Here is a 12,138-nt window from a genome sequence, read left to right as displayed (position 1 = left end):
CTTTGTAAGGAAACCAGTCATATTGGATTAGGGCCCACCCTAAAGACCTCATTTTAACTTAGTTCTTTAGAAACCTTATTTCCAATTGTAGTCACCTTCTGAGGTCTTGAGATTTAGGACTTCCACATATGAACTGGGGGAATGGGGGCATCATGGACACAATTCAGCCCATAACACCAGGAATGCAAACCTTTTAAAACCTCAAGTACATTATTTTATTTGGTCTTCATAGCAACTTTTAACATAGCAAGGAGTCTTGCATTACCATGATCTCCAGGACACAGATAAGAAAACTGGGGGTACCAGTAGGCAGAATTATAACTCCAAATGAAGTGCCTGATCTCCAAGATCACAATACCTCTACAAGCTGTCCCTTCCATTAATCTCAGTGAGACACAATGATGAGCTGCTGAGGTCCAATTCGGACAAGGCAGAGTAGGACTGCAGCCCTGAACAATGTAGAATAGTAACTGTATTTTGGACAATTTAATGGGTATAAAAAATGGAAAAAGGGAGGTTAATTGCCTTGAAATATAGCTGAATGCCTTGTCATCTGGGCTTTGCTTGGCTAGTTTTCACTGAGACTGTTCAAATCCAACAAAAGGCATCCCTGACAGAGCTTCCCAGACAACTCTAATCTAAAAATTGCTGCCATGACCATGGGCATTGCTCTTGAGATGTAGGCAGATCTGATAGCAGCACATCCACCTTTTTATAAAGTCCTGCTCCAGCTTTTTCCAAGTACAAATTGGATTCAGGCTTCTCACAGCCACCTAGCTGACTGGCCTAGAAAACACAATTCTGATTGCTTCGTAGCAGTATTCCCAGAGGTGTCTTGTTAGAGCAATCACAAAACCTTTTGAAATCGAAAAGAAAGTCCTGTCCAATGAACTACTAAAATGATTGTTCTTTGCAAGACTCACATGACACTGTGTGTTGCAGCACTGAAGAAAAACAGTAACCTTGGAATGGGATCTCAATGGCTATAGGCCTGGGGTAAGGGTCAGCCAAAGCAACAGGCCTTTGGTTCCAGAAACGCTGTCATGCTTTTGGGTTGAAAGTCAATCTGTTGCCTCTAAATTATGAAACAATGATAATTGCCAGCACCTACCTTTAGTTAGATGCAATCTTGCATTTTAGTCTATGTCTCACTTCTTCAGTAATGGGTTTCAGTGAAAAGTTTATGGCCATTTGCACACGGTTTACCATCAATAGGAATGTCTTTTCCACTCTCTCTCCTACTCCTCATCCTCGTGCCACACCCCAAGCTAACTATAATTCACTGAAAAGGAGATGGATTGAGCTCCCGTTCAAATGTTGGACTGAGTACACACATTTGCCTCCAGTCTTTCTCAAGACTCCACTGAAATAAAAATTTAGGAGTAGAAAATGAATAAACACATACCAGCAAAGAGAACAAGGGTGGGGTGCTGATTATCAGTGGATTGGTGGAGTTCAGAAAATATATGAAAGACAGAAAGTGGAATGATGTGTATGGCCTGTGACACAGCAATCACACTCCCTGCGATACATGTCAGAGAAATTCTCACTTAGGTCTGTAGGGGACGTGTACATAGATGTTCTTTGCCATGTACACAATGGTCATTACAGTAGCGGGGAGCTAGAAGAAACTTAGGGGAATGGATAATTAAAGGGGAGTTAGTGCATTCTATGAAACACTGGGCAGCAATAAGTAGAAAAGTGAGAAACAGAATAAGTGAGAATTTAGTGAGAAAAGTCAAAGCAGAATGAGAAAGCAAAATATCATTTATGTAAATTAAAAACTTTAAAACATAATAGTGCACATTATAAAAAATTATATGTATATATTTTAAGGACATGTCAATACATTACTGTAGGAACCTATGAAGGAGAGGTGGATGGAGAGGAATGGGAGTGGGAATTAGGGAAGGGAAACAAATACAACAATAGAGGGTACCCATCTGAATTACTAATAATGATGTGTCCTGCACACGGTACCTGGAGTCCTATAGAAAAATATATTGAATGGAGTGGATTGGATGAAACAGGGAAGGGGAAGTCACATCTCAGAATGCACCAGAAAGGAACCAATCTGTGCACTATAACATCAAGACGATCCCACACATTTATACTAAGAAGTTACTTGAAGATGCACTCTAACTTTTCATTATAAGCAAGTCTAAACAATTTTAACTCTTCACCATGACGTATATATCGCTTAGATTGAAAAATAAAAATTAAGAAAAAAAGGGGTTGTGATACACAAAAAAATTCAACCTGCTCCCTTTTTGCAAAAAAAATTCAACCTGCTCCCTTTTTGCAAAAAGCACAAATAGGGAGAGAATGCTTGAAGGAAAGGTAGGTTAAGATTTTAACATGCAGAGTGCCTACAATCTTATTTATTCAAAACCTTGACTTTCTCCTCTGTATGTACTAAGAAAACTACTCAAAAAACACAAGGAGAGGCTGTGGAGAGCGGCTGCCACAGGGCAACCGTTCAAGACACTGGTTTGGGCTTCCATAAACCCTATGACAACTTGGGTTTCTTAGGATCTGAGGGTTAGTGGATCTTTTATTAACAACAGTCAAGCCCACCAGCAATATGAACCTTCTACTTAGTGAAAATAAAACACTGATTAACTGATCCAAGCATTAAATTGGAAAAAATCTAGAACTCCAGTGGAAAAACAACTTTATTGATTCCCCATGTTTGCCACTGACATACCAGCAGCAGGTCTCATGATATTACACAGGAAGTCCAGCTCAGTCAGAGGGTTTGCTTTGTTGTACGACAGTTGCAGCCAGATCTTCCTGTCTAGATGAAGATACCATCCAAATCCCAGGAAAACAAAACAAAGGGTAAAAAGCCCAGCAGCTGCAAATAATTTCTGTCCAGTCATCAGGACGGCTTTTTGCTTTAATTGCAATTGCTATACAAAAGTTCAGAACTAAAGAGGGAAATAGCACACAAACATTAACCTGGGCAATCCTCAGACAGCTGGTAGATTCTATGCACACTGTAAGTTGAGTGAAGAGAATAATTGAGGGCTTTTAAGAAAAGAAACAGTGCAGCTGTTTCATTGAGCAAAGAGAAAAAGGGTAAATCCTTAAGCTCGTTTTCTTTCTTCTCTAGGTTACCACTGGGCACTATCTCAGGGAGGCCTTCAAGTATCATTTAAAAAAGTTTCTGGGAAACTTTATTCCATATTTCCAAAGCAAAGTGAAGACTATTTACAACGAGAGAACTATACACTAAGTTTAGAACATGAAAATAGAGAATTAAAGCCAAACAAAAAGATGTATGCAAACACATCCATCTCAAGCGTTAAATCTAAGTTGCTGTGATTTCCCACTTAATTTTCAGGGGACCTGAGTATGGCAATTCACTTTACCATCTTATAACTGTCATGAGGCACAAAGGGATAGGAGTAGAGTTTTTACAGGGAGGTGTAAAAAATGCAATGACTTTATAAATTGCTTCAGTTTTTGTAAATAATAATATAATAATAAATTTTCCAAATAAAAACTGTTGCTTAATCTTAGTTCAAGTATAGAGTATTGAAGAGAATCCACTCAAACAGCTGTTTATGATGGGCAATTTTATTGTTTTGAGGGAAAGCTTTGCTTCTTTCAATGGACATTTCTGTGATTAAGGCTTACAATGAATTCATTCTAATCAAGTTTTCCGTCAGCATAACCTTGAGGGACTTTCTTTTTCTTTTTTTTTTCTTTTCCTTAGTTTGAGGTCCTGCTAGAAGAAAGGTAAATATGGTAGGATTTGGGGATTTGGTTGTGATTTTCCTTGAAATTTTATCTTTCAGAGTCAAACCGAATGGAAAACCAGTAGCTTTCCAAGAACACAAGCACTTCTGTGTTGAAACATGATTCTCTAAATCCAAAGACAAATTAACCTACTGATTTAAATCAACTCAGACCTTGGCCCTGCTCTCTACTGTACTGATGACCCACGCTGCCCAAATGACTTTTATTTTCAGGCAATGAGACCACAATTGTTGATGCACAACAGCAGACAACCTTATGGGTGTGGACCTTTAGATCATGACCAGAGTGGGATAATCTCAAGGCCAGGATGGGGGGGGTGCCATTCACATGAGCAAAGAGTCATCATAATATTTATACAGTTATCACGGTAAATTGAAATCAGATCTTCTGCAACAACATTGTAAGACATTTATCACCAGGAAAGTTATAACTCAAGCAGAGGATGCCTAGAAAATCTGTATGAATAGCTCTTAGAATACCATCCGAGTAGAAGGTTCTGGGGAAGAGCTTTGGCTATCCTGCCTTTTGAAGCTGCTTTTGCTGCTGATCCTGGGATGTTGAAGAAATCGTTGTTTTAATTCAGAGACAACCTGATGGGGACTAAAAACAAATCAATACACTTTCGGCTATTTTTCTTACCCAGTGATGTGTGAAACAGATATGCTCGTCTTATCCTTAAACCTTACTACATCCTTTAGAGATTGAGGATGGAGTGAAGCTCAGGAATTGGGGGTGGTAAAAAATAAGTGAAGGTGGCAGGGGTGGATAGACAGAGGACAGACAAACACTGAGAATATTAAGGCACTGATCTCCATGCTGGGGCAGAGAAACATTTTCTTCTCTTACGCAGCTTACATTCTAGGTAGGAGTGGCAGAGAAGAAACAACAAACTAAACAAGGTAATATCAGATAGTTTCAGTGCTATAAATTAAACAAATGATGTGATAGAGAACCCCTGGGTGGTAGTAATTTGCCAGGCAGAGCAAGAAGGCAGTGGAGCATGAGTGAGGGAGAGAGTGCTACAGATGAGGCAGGCAAGGATGGGAGGGTTGTCTCAGGGTGTCTCAACTTGGGCATTATTGACATCTGGGACCAGACAATTCCGTGGCACAGGGGCCTGTTCTGTACCCTGTAAGACAGACCCCAGTTCTGACAACCAAAAGTGTCTCCAGATATCTCCAAATATTCCTGGGACATTTGAGACTCTCCAGTTGAGAACCATTAGCTCATGTGGGGCCTTAGATGTGGGAATAATAGGCAAAATATTTAACAACTCATGTGGTATGAGCACCAGCCGATTAGAATGGGCATTGTCTGTAAATAACCCATAAGGCTGTACCAGTACATACTGGATGGATATCAGCCCTGCTCTAGCTCATGGTAAGGAGTTTGGATTTTTTTATAATTGTGATAGAAAGCTATAGTAGTGATTTAAGACGGAAAGTGACATAATTTCTTTTACGTCTTCAAAAAAACCACCTTAGCTGCTAAGCAGAGAATAGACTTTGGGGCAGGGCAGCATGAGAGGAAGCAGGAAGACTGGTAGGAGGCTATTGAAGAAATCTATGTGCAAGTTGCTGGTGACTTGGACTCGAGTCACAGATATGGAGATAAACCAAAGTGGTCACAATACATTCCAGGGGTGGAGGGCACCTGAAGAATCAAAGACTATAAAAAATTTTGGCTTAACAATTGAGTGCATGGTGGTCATTTACTGAGATTGGGAAGACTAGGGGAAGTACAGATTTTAGAGGGAAAATCAAAAATTCTGTTCTAAGTATGTTAAGTTACAGATGCCTGTGAAATATCTAAATGAGTTGTCCAACAGGTACCAGTACCAGTTATGTTCTTGAGTCCAGAGGTCTGTACAAATTTGGTACTCATGAGCGTATACAATATTGGAACAACTAATATCCAGAAGTCTATGTTTACATAGGCATTCAACACAGGAAATTCAACCATTTAAATCAGCATATCTGCTCATTTTCTGAGGAATAACTTACATATTTCATGGCCTGCCTCCTATAACCTCCAATTTCCTCCTTACATTTGACAAAGATCAGCCTCATTCAATTTCAATTAACAAGTAGACTGACCTTTGTACTTCGTTTTTTACTGAAAAATCTTGAGCAAATACTCCTGTGCACTTTTCAAGGTTTCCCTGATAATGCCTGACTGAATGCAAATCTATTAGGCAATGGGCTGGGGATAGGGGCAGGGAGGGAACCCGATAGAAGATGTTTGGGTCACAATGTGATTCCTTATTCCTAGTCCCAGGCAGCCCAGGAATCCACAATTAAATATTATCTATTTTTTCAATATTCAATACATTTTATCATCATACATTTCATTTAATATTAAATTCCTGATTATACCATTGGTTTTGGAGGACAGGTGCCACTCCATTAGAGTCAAACCTGGTTCTAAGAGACATCAGCATATACTACCATTAATAATAAGTGAAATCTTATATGTAAATAACACGTTGAGGTTTTCAAAGCACTTCCTATGCTGATAAAATTTTATTTTCACCACAATTTTGTGACATAGGAAAAGCAGATATTTGTATACCTATTTTAAGATAAGGAAACTATTGTTCAACTAGAGTAAATGATTTTTCCCATGATCCTACAGTTGGTAAATGTTAGGAAAAGTATTGGAACACAAGTGTTTTGATAACTAATTCAGGACTGAAAGAGTAGAAAGTATTCCGCCAGTGCATTTGCAGTGTAACTCACATTATGAGACACCAAAAGTCAATTCTTGGTGAACTTTTTCCTGAAGACGATCTGAGCTGGTTCTCAACCCAGGTGTATTTTCCTATGTTCCTTCTCTGTAATCTAATTTTCCACACTTGATAAAATTCCCGTGGCTGGGGCCAGCCCGGTGGCGCAAGCGGTTAAGTGCGCGCACTCCGCTGCGGCGGCCCGGGGTTCGCTGGTTCGGATCCCGGGCGCGCACCGACGCACTGCTTGGCAAGCCATGCTGTGGCGGCGTCCCATATAAAGTGGAGGAAGATGGGCACAGATGTTAGCCCAGGGCTGTCTTCCTCAGCAAAAGAAGAGGAGGATTGGCGGATGTTAGCACAGGGCTGATCTCCTCACAAAAAAAAAAAAAAAAAAAAATTCCCGTGGCTGCCTTCTGTGTAAAATATGCTGTCTTTCCTTTTGCTTTCTTGGCTTGTCTCTGTCCTAGCTGACAACATCTTCCTGAGACTTCTTTGCTGGCATCCTAACTTTTCCCTGATTACTTCAATCCTGTCATACTAATACAGCGGCACAGACTATAAAAATTAAATTATATTCTCCTCCTTTTCCATGCTTAGTGGGTTTACTCTAACTTTGTTCTCCAGTATTAAAAAAAGTCTCCCTGTTTCTAACCTAAAGTTTTCATTCTGCATCAACAAAATTTTCATTTTACTGATTTCAAAATTAATATATGATATTGTGGAAATGACGTAAAAGTACAAAGAAGAAAATATAAATTACCCATGTTCCCACTAACCAAAGATCAGTAAAATTTGCTTGCTTGATAACTTTGGTTGTTTTTTGAATTGAATTCTTAATTAACAATTTTAAATTCTTTCTTATTAACAGTAAAAGGATTCAAGTCTATGAATTTTACTCAACTGTAAATTTTACTCAACTTTAGCCACATTTCATAACTTTGGGAAAGAGTGGTAGAAATAAATTCAAGGAAGCAACATGGCAGATTGTGTAGGAACTTGTAGACCATAGTGAAAACTTTGGCTTTTACTGGAGTGAATTGAGAGCCACTGGAGAGTTCTAGGCAGAGCAGTAACGTAATTTAACTTAAAGGATCAATTAAATTGCAAAGTGAAGGGGCCGGCCCTGTGGCCGTATAATGGTTAAGTTGGGCGCACTCTGCTTCAGCAGCCCAGGGTTCATGGGTTCGGATCCTGGGTGCAGATGTACACCATTCATCAAGCCATGCTGTGGTGGCAACTTACATACAAAAATAGAGGAAGACTGGCACAGATGTTAGCTCAGAGCCAGTCTACCTCAAGCAAAAGGAGGAGGATTGGCAACAGGTGTTAGCCTGGGGCCAATCTTCCTCACCAAAAAAAAATATATATTTGCAAAGCGAGAAGTGCCAATTTAGGAATGTGAACAATGCCACAGAAGTCCAAAGAAGTCTAAGAAAATTAATATACAATTTAGCTTTCTCTGTCTGTAGGTAATGAGCCCTGTGATTTAACAGAAACATGTTTTGTTCTCTATAATTGCAATAACCAAAGTCTAATAAACATTTAAGTAAATATTAGTTATTACATTTTCATCTGATCCCAGTGTTTTATATTCATAATGTCTAGACTACTGAATCTTACATAATGAGTCCTCAATAAATACATGTTGGTTTAAAAAAAGAAGGAAGGAAGGAAGGGTAGGAGAGGGATGGAGGGAGGGAGAGAGTGAAGGAGGAAGGGGGAGAAAGAGGAAAGGAGGGGACAGGAAAATTATTTAGTATACCTACTTCTACAAATAGGGAAATATACTGTTTAGGACAAATAATTAGGCTAATATATCTACTAATTTCAATATTTAGAGAATATACAATATGATGAGCCTATAATTTAAAAACAAAGAACTGAGAAATCTTTTATTTCTTAAAATTTCTCTTAAAACTCACTGAGCTTGTAAGTGTCTGTTCTTATCTGTGAAATATTTGTTTGCCCTGCCTTTCTCACTAATGTGGATTTAAAAAGAATAGCTACATTCCTAGCCTCCATCGTCTTATGTACACACAGAGAAAGACAAATTCCTGTGAAAAACTAAGATGGTGCAAGAAAACGAACAGAGAGCTGAGTTTTTTCCCTTAATCAATGCAGAACAAAAAATGAAATGTTAATTTGCACATCTGGGGTTGGTTTTGTTAGCAGTATTTCAAACAACATCGATTTTTACATTGATGAATTTTAATGAAAGGATTTAGTATATATTAAAGAGAGCTATTTGATACATTTACAAAATGAAATACTGTATTATCAGCTTCTCTATTAGTGCATTGAGCAGCTCAAGATATCACTGTGGTCAATTTGCTTTCCCCAGGTGAAGCAAACCTACTTCTAGCCCAAATGGCTTCTAGGTCTTCATTATTTAAATCCACCAAAAAGAGAACAGAGTTACTTGAACTGAGGTTACAGGAGAAAAATATTTTTGTGTGAATCTCCATTTATCCTTTTGTAATGACTTGCCCATCAAATGGATCCCATCTACATGGCAAAGTTTTCATTTTCTAATACAAATTCCACCCAGAGCCTCAATACCAAGCTGTGTTCTCTCAGCCTTTCCTATCAACACCAGATAACAGATCTAGCAGTAACAATTCATCTGACAGTTTTGTGACAAACATGTGAGGCACAATTGGATACAGATTGCTCTCCCATCACTGTATTACCATCCTTGCAATTCTAACCATAAAATCCTCCTTTCATGGATTAAGTAGGCGGTTATGATTAAAGGCCTGGGCCACAGTTTTATTTGTGATTGCTTTCTTTCTTTTCACGTATAAGATTGACTTGATTAGTAAGTCTCAGACAGACACAATATAATTTACTGTTATCATATAATGCACATTTACAAGAGAATATAAATTACCAAATTTGTTGTAGGCTAAAGTTATATTTTCCATTTCCTTAAATTCAATTATCCTCAGCTAGCCAAATTTATCCCGATTATATCCTGGTTAAATCATCTGCACTTCTGATTCTCCATATACCTCCCTGAATTTTCACTCTGGATACCAAAGAAGGATAGCATTATTTTAGTCTCTGACATGGAAGCATTTTAAATTTTTATAAATACAGATTGAATAAAGAACTTGTCACTTACTTCTCTATAAGGGTAAGTTAAATCATCTTTTTTTTTTTCTACAATGAGAGTTCTCACAGGGAACATCACAGAGGGTCAGTGTGTGGGAATTAATAGGCTGCTGTCTTTATTATGGGAGACTGGGAGCAGATTGTCCTCACAACCAAAAAGACCTCAAGAACAGAAAACTCAGAGGAACCCAGGGTAAACTGTAAATTGTGTCTAAAGATAAGATTCCAAAAATATGAAAGGTGATATGGATAGAAATGCTTGCCAAGTATGGGTTCAGGCATGATGTTGCTTGGAGCTGAGGAACTTGGCCTCTATGACTGCAAGAACTCGAAGCTCTCCCAGGAGATAAGCCCTCTGATGCCGCTGGAGTTGCTCCCAAGAAAGAAAACCCCGTGGGGGAGGGACCTAGTCTATTTTGTTCACTGCCAGAATGCATTAGTATGCCCAGCTTTTTAAAACACAGCTTTCCAAATACTAAATTATTATTTCCAACTAGTGTCTATATAGCTACTGTTGTGAGTCCCCTGAATGGTTTCCCACCACCCCAGCCCCTTCTTGGTCCTGGATGCTTCAGAGGGGCATCACCTGGCAAAGAAGAGCAGCTTCAGGATGCTGCTCTACCACCGCCTCCAGTGTCAGCTCTGATTAGTACTCAAGTGACACCAGCAGTGAATGATTCTGGAAATCATCCCTGCACCCACTATTCTATCTCCAGTGCACAGAGCATTGTCTGCCACATAGTGGCTGCTCAGTAAGTTTTTCTAAGTAAAGTGATGGATAAATGATCTATTTACCTTAATTTTATGTTTTACTTATAAATATTCCCGGAAACATTACCTATTTTCTAGTTCAACCCTACAAATACCAAATACCTGCTTTAGTATGCCATTCACCAGGACAAACCTACCCGGTGGCAGAATCCTTCTGGGCCCTGGAATGACCCTCCAGGAACCTGAGTGAGCCGGAGATGTGTTTGTACTTCTTCCCAAAAACACAGACCCCATAAATAATTCACAAATAGGAGAGAAAAGGAGATGCCAAAGAGATTAAATGACTCATAAGTGTGCTATTATTCTTCAGGCTCAACTTGACTTCTTTTTGGCTTTGGTCATAAGGTCTAGAAGTTATTTTCATGACCAGCAAAAGACGTAAAAATAGGCACAATAATATGACGGGTTGCGTAAGCTTGAGGAGACCTCAAGGCAGATATGTAGACTTCAAACCCAAAATAACTTAAACTGTGCCTATCTACCATGTGCAAAGCACTGTGCTGAGCCATATACACACAATGTTTCATTTTGTGCCCAGAACCATCCCATGAGCAAGTACTAGTCTTTGCCCCATTTTACAGATGGCATAACTAAGTTGTGGGGAGGCTAAATAATTTGTCCAAAGGCACACAGCTGATAAGTGGCAAGGACAAAACGTAATCTCCTGTCTATCTGTCTCCAGAGTTCAGGTACTAAGCACACACCATCTGCCTGGTAAAGATATAAATCTAGTGTAATTAGCTTCTTTGAGATTATAGATTTTATGCTAGAATATCCAATATTTAAACTAGAGTACTCCTTGCACTTTTTTTGGCCACTTTAATTTTTCTTCCCAGCTTATGAATTGGTACAAGTTGCTATGGTAACAGTCTCCAGCTTTTTCCTTTCCCTCTTCATTCACCATGCTCTTCTCTCTGACTTCCTCATTCAGTCTGGTGTGGCTCCCCTAAGTGACTGAACCCACCCTGGCAAGATGGGCTAGGGTCTGCCCAACCACATTTCAAATGGATATGGATTTACTTGTTGAATCTCCTCACTTCATCCACCCAGCGCCTTGCTCCTTTCTCTGTTCTCCTGATGCCTTGACTACTGGTCTGTTGCATATCTATTATGTCCATATACTGACCCTACCATCAGAGCTTGGCTCATAATCTATTATTTCTATATATCTGAAAATGATCTCTTCCTCAACTTTCCAGAAGGATATAAATTTGTCTCTCTTCTTTGGCTCTGAACTTTCATGGACAAACTTCAGTAGGATCAAGATGTTCTGTCTTTCCTGTCTTTCCAATATCCTAAATACCTAAAGACTTTATTTGCCACACTCAATTATAAGCCAACATGGGACTATGTACTGCATATCTTTGTATCCTTCATGGTACCCAGCCGAGCCTTTTGTACCTAATAAGTACATAAATAAGGCAATAAATAAATGAATGGATAGTTAGCAGGTGGATGAATAGACTAAAGAAGTACCGATATAGTGCATAGGTGAAGTAGAGTCTAATTTAAGAGGAACCATTTATATTTCTTTCCTTCTGTACATGTTGTCCAAGAAATATTTGTTTATTAAGGTTACCAGCATTACTTTGAGTCATTTATCTGGTTTACAATATTGTTAACATATTAGCTGCAATATGTAAGACACCTACTATATATCAGAAACTAACCTGGGTACTCTTTATAATTTTTTATTAAATAGCCCAAAAAATATGGAAGATAAGTGTTAGCATCCCCTTTTATAGTTGTGTAAAGGCAGG

Source organism: Ceratotherium simum, chromosome 4, assembly GCF_057802395.1.
Source record: "Ceratotherium simum simum isolate JZ-2026a chromosome 4, ASM5780239v1, whole genome shotgun sequence".
NCBI classification, from domain to species: Eukaryota; Metazoa; Chordata; class Mammalia; order Perissodactyla; family Rhinocerotidae; genus Ceratotherium; species Ceratotherium simum.
Note: the sequence above shows the minus strand (reverse complement) of the source record.